Raw genomic sequence first — 13,105 nt, forward strand, 5'->3', positions numbered from 1 at the left:
ACTTTTAAACCATTGGAAGAATAATGTATATATAAACCAGCTAATGAACACCTACCAAGCCCCAGGCACCACCTGTGTGTCCAGTGCAGAGCCAGCTGCTCCAGGGCAATTCGTTCCTTGGAGGGGGTGTCATGATGAAGTGCGCACGGTTCCCATTTCCTCCAGCGTAGTCTCAGAAGGGGGAAGCCATGTGACTGAGGTGACAGCCAGGGAGGACAGAGGCCCTGGGCACTCACCCCTCTGGGGTCCAAGCCCCGGTGGCATGTGTTGTGTCCCTGGGTAGGTGTGCCACTCCCTGTCTTGTCTCCAGTGTTCCTGTTGGCGAATCAGGGATGGGACGGAGGTGAATGGAGAGGCCCTGCCCAGCCTACTGTCATCACCCAGGATCTTAGACTCAGTGGGGCCAAAGCTGCCAGGTTCTCCTGATCAGTGAGGCTGCAAAAAATGTTTGGCATGTTATTCTCTCACCATTTAAATGTTGGCAAGTAACTACTTAAATGTAAAATTACCCCCATATCAAGCATATAAAGTTATTTATTATACCATTGTTTACAATAGCAAATAATTGGAAATTATTTGAGAAATGGCTAAAGAAACTCAGGCCCAGATATGCAAGGGAATCCTAGGCAGCCCTCAAAAAGATGTCCTGCAAACAGGAATCACAAGATACACAACACAGGTCAGTGAACAAAGCAAGTTGTGGCATGATACCCACAGTGTTCAGCTGCTGGTGGAAGCAGGAACACATGCCCATGTACTCTTGTACTGGCACAGAACCTGGAGAATTATCCTGGGAACCCTGCACACTGGCTGCCCCGGGGGAGGGGAACCGGCAGGTTGAGGTCAAGGGTATGAGGCAAGACTCACTATTTACTTTACATACCTTTTGAATTTTGAATCATGTGAATGTGTTATCTGTGCAGAAAAAATAAAAATACATTTAAAGTAAAGTGAAAGTAGACAAGAAACCTGAAACAGAGACAGACAAGCAGGCCTGCAGGCCCAGCCAGCTACCGCCCCCGGGCAACCTCATGCCTCATTGTGGGCTCTGCCCAGCTTGGTTTTGTGGCTCCACCCTCTACGGTCATATTTGGGTTTCCACACACACAGCACCCAAAGGAAATCCCAGCCAATGAACATCAGGTTCTGGGCTGGGCCACCTGCCAAGGTGGTTGGTGGGCATGACACTGCCCCGGGAATAGCGTCGTCCAAATGCCTGAGCGATGACACGGCCCCAGATGGAATGATGCTGCTGCCCACAGTCTCACAGGCCCTCCCATCTCGCCTTTGTTCTGCAACCTCCAGGTGGGTGTATGGACACTCCAAAACAGCCATCCCTGTCAATGAATCAGCCTGCAGGGACTGAATTCATTCCTTCATTCATCAGTATCCATTGAGCACCTACTATGGGCCAAACGCTCTTCTAGGAACTGAAGATGCAACGGAAAACAAAACAGATAAAAATCCCTGCCCTTGAGGAGCTGACGTTCCAGAGGGGACACAGACAATACTTGCCAGAGTGAAAATGTTAAGGAGGAAAACGAAGCAGGGAAGGATGGGGAACTATAGACTTTTTTCCTTTTTTTATTGAGGTTTAATTGATAAACAATAAAATTGGCCCATTTTAGGTATACAGTTGGATGCATTTTGACAGTTGTATGGCACTAGAAACAAGTGCTAGAATTCCTGTGTCATCCCACCATGTTCCTTCATGCCCCCTCGCAGTCAACCCCTGACTCCCATCCGCTCCCACCCGAAGAAACTACAGATCAATTTTCTTTCACTGTAGATCAGCTTTGTCTTTTCCAGAGTTCATGCAAATGGAATCTGGCTTCTCTCACTCAGCATCATGGACTTGGTTGAGATTCACCCGTGTTGCTGAGTGTATCTGTAGTGTGTTCCTTTTTACTGACAAGTAGGATTCCACGGTGTGGATGCACCGTATTTTGTTTATTCACCCAACTTGTTGACGGACATATGGATTGTTCCCATTTCTTGGCTATTACAAATAAAGCTACTGTAAACATTTGTGAACAACTCTTTGTGTGGATGCGTATTTTCATTTCTCTTGGGTAACTACCACGGAGTGGAATTGCTGGACCTGGTGGTAAGTGTATGTTTAACTTTATTAGAAGCAGATCTCATGCTTTTAAACAGGGTGGTCAGAGCAGGCTTCATCGACTAGGTGGTATTTCAGGAGAGGCCGGAAGGAGGTAAGGGGTGTCTGCAGGGAAGAGTGTTCTAGGCTGAGGGAACAGAAGCAGTGTGCGCCTGGAGTGTTTGAGGAACAGCATGGAGGCCATCGAGGAGGGAGTGAAGGGCATGAGGGGAGAGGACTAGGAGGTGCGCTCGGTGTGGAATGAGGCTGGATGATATAGGGTCGCATACGTCATGATGAGGACATTTTTTTTTTTTTTCTTTTGACATGGAGTCTCGCTCTGTCACCCAGGCTGGAGTGCAGTGGCACAATCTCGGCTCACTGCAACCTCTGCCTCCTGGATTCAAGTAATTCCCCTGCCTCAGCCTCCCAAGTAGCTGGGACTACAGGCACGTGCCCCCACACCCATTTTGTATTTTTGTAGAGACGGGGTTTTGCCATGTTGGCCAGGCTGGTCTCAAATGCCTGACTTCAGGTGATCCGCCCACCTCAGCCTCCCGAAGTATTGGGATTACAGGTGTGAGCCACTGCACCTGGCCTAGGACATTGATTTTTCCTCTGAGAACCCATGGGAGGGGTAAGCAGAGGTGGGACAGGATCAGACTTGCATTTTAACACCTTCCCCCATCTCCAGCTACCAAGTGGAGAACCCCGCTGCAGGGTTGCGGGGAATAGGCTACTGTAATAGTCCTGGCAGGAGGTGAAGGAGTTGGACTGGGGTGGAGGCGGTGGGGGCTGAGGGGTGTGGGATTCTGGATCTTTCTGGATTTACCCCAAATGTGAAACCAACAGGAGATGTATTAGATGTGGGATGTGGGGAAAGTAGGGACATGAAGGAAGGCCGGGACCCGAGGTGACCTCTAGGAACTGAGAGTGGTCCCCCAGCTCCCTGCTGGCAAGGAAACATGCACCTCAGACCGGCAACCACAAGAAGCTGAACTGTGCTGACAACCAAAGGAACTTAGAGTGGACCCTGAGCTGCACAAAGCATCACAGCCCAGCTGACACGGTGATTTCAGCCCGGTGAGACCCTAAGCAGAGAAGCCAGTCATTTCATGCCAGGACTTCTGACCTGCAGAAACTGTAAGAAAATAAATGGGTGTTAAGTCACTAAGCTTGTGATTGTTATGTAGCAATAGATGATTAATATGGGCATACTAGAATCCTACAATGTCAGAGCTAAAAGACTGCTTAGCAACCACTAAGCCCACCCCCCTCATGTACATATGGGGAAACTGAGGCTCAAAGAGCACACAGGACTTGAAGCCTGGTTCCTGCAGGGAGGTGACATCAGGCAGAAACTGCCCCAGCTCTGGAGCTTCCACGAGTCCCAGCCTCTCCTCTCTTAGGAGGCTGCCGTACCTGCCCCTCCGCCAACCCCTGCTCATCAGGACTCCCAGGGAGCCAGCCCCTGGCCACCCACTATCTACCCTCAGCTCCCCAAGCAGTGAGTTCAGGCAGGCTCCCCACTGGTCCAGGCCCTCACCCCTGCAGCAGAGCATGGGCCAAGGGTGCAGGAGCCAGGCCTGAATCTGAGACCCCAGGGAAGAGAGGAACAATCACAACCTTAGGCCTGGAACCCCAGCTCTGTCACTCACCAGCTATGTGATCCTGGTTGAGGGACTCCTGTTTGCTGAGCTGCATGTATAAGATGGGAATAGGGATGCTTTCCTCTGATGGTCAATGAGCTAATGAAGATGAAACTCTTGGCAGGAGCACTGTAAATGCATGTATCCAACCTCTTCCTCTGCATGGGCCTCAGCTTCCCCATCTGCTAAATGGTCTTGTGTTCCAGATGTGTTTGGGGGGCCCTTGCAGCTCTAACTATTTTAGGATTCAGATTCTGGCTCTGCTTCTCACTAGCTGTGTGACCTTGAATATGTTCCTCAAGCTCTCTGAGCCCCAGTTTTCTCACCCATAAAATGGGGCTATTAATAATACCTTCTATTACAGAAGAGATGCAGGTCAGACACCTAGCAGAGTGACTCAAAAAAATGTTAGCTCGATGTGTTATCATCATCATGGTCACATTTCTAGTGGTTGTGCCTGCTGGAAGGGGCAACAGGGCCGAGCCTCCCAGGGTGAGGAAGTTTGGTTTTCTTAGAGACAAACATTTGTAGGCTGAGCAAGGCTTGCATGCATTTCTGGGAAAGCAAAATTAGTTCATTTCCCTCCAACCCCCTGCCTGTGCAACCACCTAAAGCCAGGCTCTGAGTATCACAGTGCTTATAAGTGGTAAATCCATGGGCAGGTTTGTGAAAATGAAAATATGCATTTATTTCTGTTCCCAGTTCTGAGAACTACCTCCTGTTTCCCTCTAGAGGATGGCAATGGCTTGTGCACATGCCTGGAGGTGGGAATGAGTGTCATGGACACAAACTGGGGTAGTTATCACTGTGATGTTCCCACTGGCCATGTCTGAATTGTACACGCAGTCCTCTGACCATAGCTGATTCACTGGTGTTAACAGATACCTGACTGCAGGCTGGGCAGTCAAGAGTCTCTATTGGAAATTTGAAACTTGAATGGGGGCACACAGACTGAGAGTGGCTGGAGATGCATCATTCCTGGCCAGTACCCTAGAGAGGAAAGCCACAGGCCCTGCCCCTGAGATCCCCAGAGATGCCTTTTCCTGTTCTTCCCACAAGAGTACTCATGTTGGGGGTTTGCTCTTCCCTCATCCTGGGAATGCCTTTCCATAAATCCACTGCTGGGCTCCTTGGTTAGTCAGTTTCTGGGTGTTTGCCACCCAGTTCACCTTGGCCAATGTGCTGGCTAGGGAGACAGCATTGTTGGGGGTTCAGGGCAGACTGTGCAATGGAGCAGTGGCCCTCTACTACGTGCAGGCAGCTGTGGAGTAGTTCTGGGCAGAAAGAGCACTGGACCCAGAGTCTGGTTCTTCATGATGTACTGCTGTGTGACCTTGGGCAAATCACTTAACTTCTCTGTCTGGGATGGAACCAGGGGGCACCTCAGTAAGCAGATGGGGACACTAAGGATCAGAGAGAGGAAGGGCTTTACTTAAAACCACACAACAGGTTTAGGACAGATCCAGGAGAGCTGGGCCCTGCAAATCCCAGCCCTTGGAGGGAAAAATTTCCTGGGTTAGGAAGCTCGTTTCTAACTATCACCAGGACCTGTTTACCCCAGATGAACAGGGTCCCCAGGCACTTGGCAGATCACAAATTTCTTTCCCAACCAATTGTCACATTTGGCCGTGGCAACAGCATCAATGGCCCAGGAGGGGGCTGAGTAAGCTGAGCCCAGAGAGGGACAGAGGCTTGTGCAGGGTCACACTACAAGTTCATGGCAGAACTAGGGTCTGGGCCAGGTCTGAAAAACTGGTGCTTTTTGCTTTGAATATAAGGAGGGTGAATTGGGGGTAGTGGCTAATGAGTTCTCCAAAGGAAGTTTTAAACTGTTTGCTTTCATTTTGATGATAATCCTAAAAATGTAACTCAAGCACATCATGAATCATCTGCAGAGCCACAGGTAAGTCCTACCTGAGCTTGCCTTTGGACTTGGGATCACACTGGCAGCAAAGAATAGCATTTGTCGAGAATTCACTATGGCCCAGGCACTACTCTTAGCATTTTAAATCTATTTTTTAAAATTTTATTTAATCCTCACCACAACCCTGTAAGATAAATACCACCAGCATCCCCATTTCACAGATCAGTCAGTCAAGGCACAGAGAGGTTAAGTAACTTGCAGCAATGTCAACAGCGAGCCTGTGATCTTGCCCACTACACTTTACCATTGTAACCAGAGGAGAAAATGGCAGAGGTGGCTTTGATACGTAAAGATGAATTCCTGCTAAATGAAGGCCAGTGATGCAGAAGTACAGCGTGGGGAGAAATTTCACCATGGGTGAAACGGTGCCAAATGGTGGGAGAACAAAGCCATCATCAGCATGCAGAGTTGGGTAGAAGTGCATGACAAACCCAAACGAAATGGCATCGCAATTGAGTGTCCCACATTCACACTGCTGGTGGCAATTCAGGTTTAGCAAAGCAACATCAACCATATCATTAATTAATTAATATTGTTACATTGATGATATGGCAGCATAGCATAATGCTTAGGGCTGCAGGCTTAAGACTCATAATTTCAGACTTCAAATGTGTCTTCCTCTCTGCCCAGTCCTCAGACTATGGACAAATCACTCAACCTCTCTAAACCTCAGTTTTGCTCATCTTTAAAATGAAATTGTAATAGCACCTGATAGACTGCTGGTTGCCTATGAAGTTCCCTTCTTTCCCTGTTTTTTGTTGACCAAATCCTGATTTTATTCCTCATGGTGATATATCCAGCTAAATATGACTTTATTCCCAGCCTCTCTTACAGCTACTGGTGGCCAGTGAGTGGAAGTTATTCAGCGAGAGGCTTCTGAGGACTACCGCTAGAGGGGGCCGATACATCTGGGAGGAAAGCCCATTTGCTCTTCTTTCTCCTTCTCCCTACATGGAACTCAGGCATTAATGGCAGGAGCCCCAGCAGCAATCTTGAATCAAGAAGTGACCTTGAGGATGAAGACATATGATAAGGATGAAGCAACATGAGGCTGGAAGGAACCTGAAACATTGTTGATACCACAGAGACTGCAGCAGCCCTGGGCTGACTCTTCCCTGATTTTTTTTTTTTTTTTTAAGTAAGACTTTTATTTTAGGACATTTCTACAAAAATAAAAATAAAAAATTTAGCTGGGTGTCATGGCATCCCAGTAGTCCTAGTTACTCAGGAGGCTGAGGTGGGAGGATTACTTGAGCCCAGGAGTTTGGGGCTTCAATGAGCTATGATTGCGCCACTGTACTCCAGCCTGGGTGACAGAGCAAGACCCTGTCTGTGAAAAAACCCAAAAACCAAAACCAAAAAAATCTTATATTAGGGTATGATACATATTAAAACCAAAAAATCTTATATTAGGGTATGGTACATATGTCACAACAAATGAGCCAGTACTGCTATTATTAACTGAAAAGTCCATACTTCATTCAGATTTCCTCAGTTTCTCCCTAATATCCCTTTTCTGTTCCAGGATCCCATCCAGGATTCCACATTACATTTAGTTGTGTCTCCTTAGGCTCCACCTGGTTGTGACGGTTTCAAAGACTTTCCTTGTTTTTGATGAACTTGATAGTTCTGAGGACAACCGGTAGGTATTTTGTAACACATTCCTCAAATTGTATTTTTCTGGTGATTTTCTTGTGATTAGACAGCGGTGATGTGTTTAGGGAGGAAGACCGCAAAGGTGAAGTGCCAATGTCATCGCTTTAGATGGGGGGACATAGTATCAATACGACTTCTCACTGTGGATGTTGACCTTGATTGCTGGCATGTTTCTCCACTGTAAAGCCACTCTTTCTTTCCTCCATTCCATGCCGTAGTCTTTGGAAGAAAGTCACTCCATGCAGCCCATGCTTAAGGAGTGGGAGTTATGTTCTACCTCCGGAAGGGTGGTGCACTTAAGCTACTTAAGCTACTAAGTTTTGGGGTATTTTTTATGTCACAAAAGCTAACAGATAAACAAACCCCTTTGTTTTGTAGATCTATGTTTATTTGGGTTTTCTATTACATGCAGTCAAGCCTAATTTTAAATGGATGCAGAATTTATTTCTCAGGGAGGTTGTGAGAATTGAATCAGAGAGGCAGGGACAGTACATACAGCAGTGTTTGGGTGAATAAACAGTAATAATAATCATTGTTGGCCAGGTGTGGTGGCTCATGCCTGTAATCCCAGCCCTTTGGGAGGCCAAAGCCAGTGGACTACTTGAGCCCAGGAGTTTGAGACCAGCCTGGGCAACTTGGCAAAAACCCTGTCTCTACAAAAAGTGCAAAAGTTAGCTGGGCATGGTGGCACATGTCTCTAGTCCCAGCTACTTGGGAGGCTGAGGTGAGAGGATCTCTTGAGCCTGGAAGGCAGAGGTTACAGTGAGCTATGACTGCATCACTACACTCCAGCCTGGGTGACAGTGAGACTGTCTCAAAAAAAAAAAAAATTCATGATTATTAATAACTTAATTACAAATAAATAATAATAATTATTATTAGTTTTGTAGTGCATTAGTATTTAATTGATAATTTTGCTTCAGTCTTTTTAGTTGTTCGGGAACTATAGGCCTAAGGAATTGATAGCTCACTTTATGAATGCACACAAATAAGTAATTTACTGTCAATGCCCTCCTAAGGGCCTAAGATCACCAGGAACGCACCTGTAGTTAAATAAGTGGGTCTATTACTCATTTGGACAAGAAAGTGCACACCATGGGGAACCCTGGAATGTCTTGGTAAGAGTGTTAGAAAAGGCTTATTATAGGATTGGCCTTTTGTTAGGTGACTTGAATAGGGTTTGAGGATGTGGGAGTTTTCTTCAGATTGGATGCTTCAGGAAGCATCCAGTCCAATCACTTCAGGAAGTGGGGGTAATTATGCAGTTGGGATCTTAACAAGTCCTTTCTATAGAGAAGGCAGACTCAACAAGGCTAACGGTTTCATTGGGAAAGAAGCAGTGGTCACTTGGATTAGCTGGGACTGGGGGGTGTTTGGTCATTTTTGTGGCTTGGAAATGTGCATGATTTGTCTTTGTTCAGGCACGGTTACAGAGTGTTCCACATTTTGTCTTGATTCATCAATCACTGAGGACCTCATCTGATGTTGGTGTTCTGGGCAATCATTAATGTTGGACAGGACATAAGCTGTTCCCTGTGCGTGTTGGGCTGACTCGCAGCAACACCCAGTCCTAGCTGATGACTATCCAGGACGGCCCCTGGATGTCAGGGCTGCTTTCTTTTTTCTGAATTTCCGTCAACATTAGTGGGTCTGAGAGGATCCCTTCCTACTTGTAAAGCTCTCTATATATTAAGTTGGAGCAACAAGCTCATTCCTGCTCAAACTGGGCAGGCATTTTTAGATTCTTTTCTACCTTGGAAGTTTTACTGTCCCATTATTTGGTCTTGAGCTGGTCTCAGGAAGAAGTAATGAAGGTGAGAGATCTGCAGTGGAATCCTGGGAGAGGTGGCACATGTGGATCACTGAGACCCGGGCTCGGATGGTGAGAATTTGAAGCTTCCTAAAGGCTATACCTAAGGGTCACCAGAGGGTGTCCAGCCCCCATTATCCAGATGGGGGAACCGAGGCCCAGGAGGGAAGGGCTCTGTGTCGGTTTCCAAGGTGTGCCATTCCAGTTATCAACTGCCCTCCCTTACCTGTCCAGTTTGACAGAAAACACTGTTACCTCTTCTGCTGGCTGGGTGTGGTGGCTCACGCCTGTAATCTCAGCACTTTGGGAGGCTGGGGTGGGTGGATCACCTGAGGTCAGGTGTTTGAGACCAGCCTGGTCAACATGATGAAACCTAGTCTCGATTAAAAATACAAAAATCAGCCAGGTGTGGTGGCAGGCACCCATAATCCCAGCTACTTGGGAGACTGAGGCACAAGAATTGCTTGAACACAGGAGGCAGAGGTTGTAGTGAGCTGAGATCGCACCACTGTACTCCAACCTAGAAGACAGAGCAAGACTCTGTCAAAAAAAAAAAAAAAAAAAAAAAAAGGAAAGGAAAGAAAAGAAAAACAAAGGTTCTCTCTTCTGCTGGTGGGGAAAAGACACTACACAGCGTGGACACTACTCCAGTATGGACTACCAGGAGAACCACATTTGGGACCAATCTGACAGGGAGGTGGAAGAGTGAGTGGTTGAGTGGAGGGTCAGAAGTGGCCTGGAGCTTTACTGACATCATTGAGGTCCTGATTCCTGTCATCCCTGAAGCCTACCTCTAGATGATCAATTTCTTTTTCATTTAAACCAGTGGAGTTGGTGTTCTGTTACTTGCAGCCCAGAGCATTCTGAATGATGCAATGCTTACATTTCTGTTACCTCACTGAACTCCACCCTTTCTCTGAGAGAAGAGAACCATATTATATTCTAGAAAACTGAGTCTTAGAGAGGTCAATCAATTCGCTCAAGGTCACATAGACAGTAAACAGAGAAGCAAGGCCTTTTATCTCCAAAACACATCTACCTTCGCCTTTCCATCTTCCATCAGCTGGAAATCATCAACAAGGGCAGTGAGTTTGGAGTCTGGCTCTTGAGCCTTTTGTAGCATGCATGTGTTCCTGCTCTGTGCATACAAGCTCTGTGCACAGGTGCCCAGATGCACACATGTGTGCTGAGGTTCAGCTCTGGAACTTATTTGGTACAACAGATGTGTCCTTTGGGCCCTCACAGGAACTTGGCATAACACATGTGCCTACAGAGGACTGTATTTTTACAGGCTGGAGTGCAGTGGCGCAATCTTGGCTCACTGCAAGTTCTGCCTCCTGGGTTCACGCCATTCTCCTACCTCAGCCTCCCGAGTAGTTGGGGCTACAAGTGCCCGCCACCATGCCTGGCTAAACGTTTTTTGTATTTTTAGTAGAGATGGGGTTTCACCGTGTTAGCCAGGATGGTCTTGATCTCCTGACCTTGTGATCTGCACGACTTGGCCTCCCAAAGTGCTGGGATTATAGGCGTGAGCCACCGTGCCCAACCAATGACTGTGTTTTTAATATAATTTGTTTCCTTCATAATCCAATGCATTTAATTTTATTTTAAGCACGTGAAGACACCATTCTGAGGAGGGGTCCATGGCTTCACCAGATGCCAAATATGCCCATGCGACAGCAAAGAAAAATTCATTGATCAATCCTTCAATGACCCCATGAAGCAGCAGTATTACCAGCTTGCTACAGAGGGGAACCTGAGGCACAGGGAGGTTGTGCAACTTATTTAAGGTCACACGGATATTGAGTGGTTGTGCATTATGATATCCGTCAGTTGTTTTTATAGCCTGTGGGCTGGTGTGGGCTTATCCTTTGTGTCACATCAGAAAGCAAGTCTGGTTAATTATTTTCTTTCTCAAGGTTAACCGAGATCGATAAAAAATAATACACATATATCGCATGGATTATTTGTGATCATCATTTGCTAATCCTTATACTTGTGCCATGTTGGATTAATTATTACAGCTTTGTGAGCTGCTTTATTAAGGAGGGAAAGTAGAATGAACAAATCATGGCAAGTCACTTCACCTCATCTTCTCATTTAAGGATGTTGATTCTGGTGTTGCCAAGGTGACGCTGTCAGCTTTCTGAAGCATCTTTAAATGGGAGAGGTGAAGGCCCACACAGACTGAGGGGAAGGAAAACTCAGAAAAAAGGGTCAAATTCCCCAGCCACTGAGACAAACCATCCTGATGAGGATCATCCCTCACCCTCGGCACATGGCCGCTTTCTACCTCGCCCGTCGTGGATGTCTCTGGGGTGTACTCAGGGAACTCTCTCCCCAGTGTGGAAACTGCCTTTGCTGGGAACTTGTAGAGATCTCAGAAATGCTGTGTTCTGCCGATCTGGCTCCCTCAGGATCCATCAGGTGCCAGTGGGAGAGACTGAGGGGTCTTGGAGGCCTTTCCAGGAAGTTCCTCCTGCCCTTGGTATAGGAGTTTGGTGGTAGATACCCAGATGTCCAGAGTGTTCTGGGAGAGGAAGGCAGCTTACAAATGCAAATGTGCTGGAGGTGGTGCATGGCTGTGCTGCCTTGGATGAGACCCTTTCCCTCTCTGAGCCCTAATTTCTTTTTTCTTTTCTTTCTCTCTCTTTTTTTTTTTTTTTTTTTTTTTGAGACAGTCTGGTTCCATCACCCAGGCTGGAGTGCAGGGACGAGATCTCAGCTCAGTGCAACCTCCGCCTCCCGGTTCAAGCAATTCTCCCACCTCAGCCTCCCGAGGAGCTGGGGCTACAGGCATGTGTCACCATGCCCAGCTAGTTTTTGTATTTTTAGTAGAGACGGGGTTTCACCATGTTGCCCAGGGTGGTCTCGAACTTCTGAGTTCAGGCAATCCACCCACCTTGGCCTCCCAAAGTGCTAGAATTACAGGCTAGGAGCCACTGTGCCCAGTGCCTAATTTCTTCATCACTCAAATGGTAAGAAAACTAACCTGGTGCAGGGAGAGGTGACAAGGGTTTTGCATAGGAACCCGCAGATGCAGGTATCCTAGAGGCTGGTCCCTATGAGCTGTGGCCCCCAGGAGACCCAATCTAGGCTTGAGACCACACCAGCCATGCCCTCTACAGTGCCTTGTGCTGCCCAGGATCCTCAGGCTGGTCTTGTCTGCAGCCATTGTGAGTCAGCATCACTGTCGGAAGGGCTTCCAGAGGTTGCTAGGTGCTCTGTCCATGGGAAACAGGTTCAGAGAGGGCCAGGGGCTCTGATCCAATGGCAGAGCCAGGACTGAGAACAGGACCTAATATTCCTGGGCAGGACACAGCTGTGTCCATGATAGTCTGAGGCAATCTGGGATGAACTGGAGCCTCGGGTCACGACCTGGGGACGGAGAGGCTGAGAGAGGGCACAGAGGTGGAGAGAAGATGGGAGCCAGGGACAGGGAAGGAGGGAAGGTGAACACCTGCTCCTGCCTGCCCAGCATCCCTGCTTCCTGAAGTCATGACTTGGGTGGCACTGACCCCACTGCTGGTGCCAGGCGTGATCATGTGACCAAGGTCTGGTCAAGCAGAGTAAGAGTGATAAGTGCAAGGATGGACACAGGACCAGTCCTGGCTGCAGAAAATCATTCCTTTACTGGAACCACGGAGACAGGGGAGCTCCCCGAGTCAGGGATCCTGAGCTGGGAGGACACGAGCCTGGGGCTGCCAGAGCCTTCTTGTGAGGAGAGATCCTGACTGAGAATGAAGTCAATGGGGCAGATGGAGGGGCAGATGGAGGGGCTGAGAGTTGGAGCTGACATCATTTGAGCCTCTGGATCTAACCTCACTTGCCTTTACCCTTAGACAATAAATTGTGAGTCAATTTATTTCTTAGGGCTAGAATTTCTATCCCTTGTACCTGAGTCCTGGCATGGAGGAGGAAGGAAGATAAGAAAGAAGGATGAATATTTAAGAACGGGTGTCTGAGGC

This window comes from Macaca nemestrina, chromosome 15, assembly GCF_043159975.1.
Source record: "Macaca nemestrina isolate mMacNem1 chromosome 15, mMacNem.hap1, whole genome shotgun sequence".
Classification (NCBI taxonomy): domain Eukaryota; kingdom Metazoa; phylum Chordata; class Mammalia; order Primates; family Cercopithecidae; genus Macaca; species Macaca nemestrina.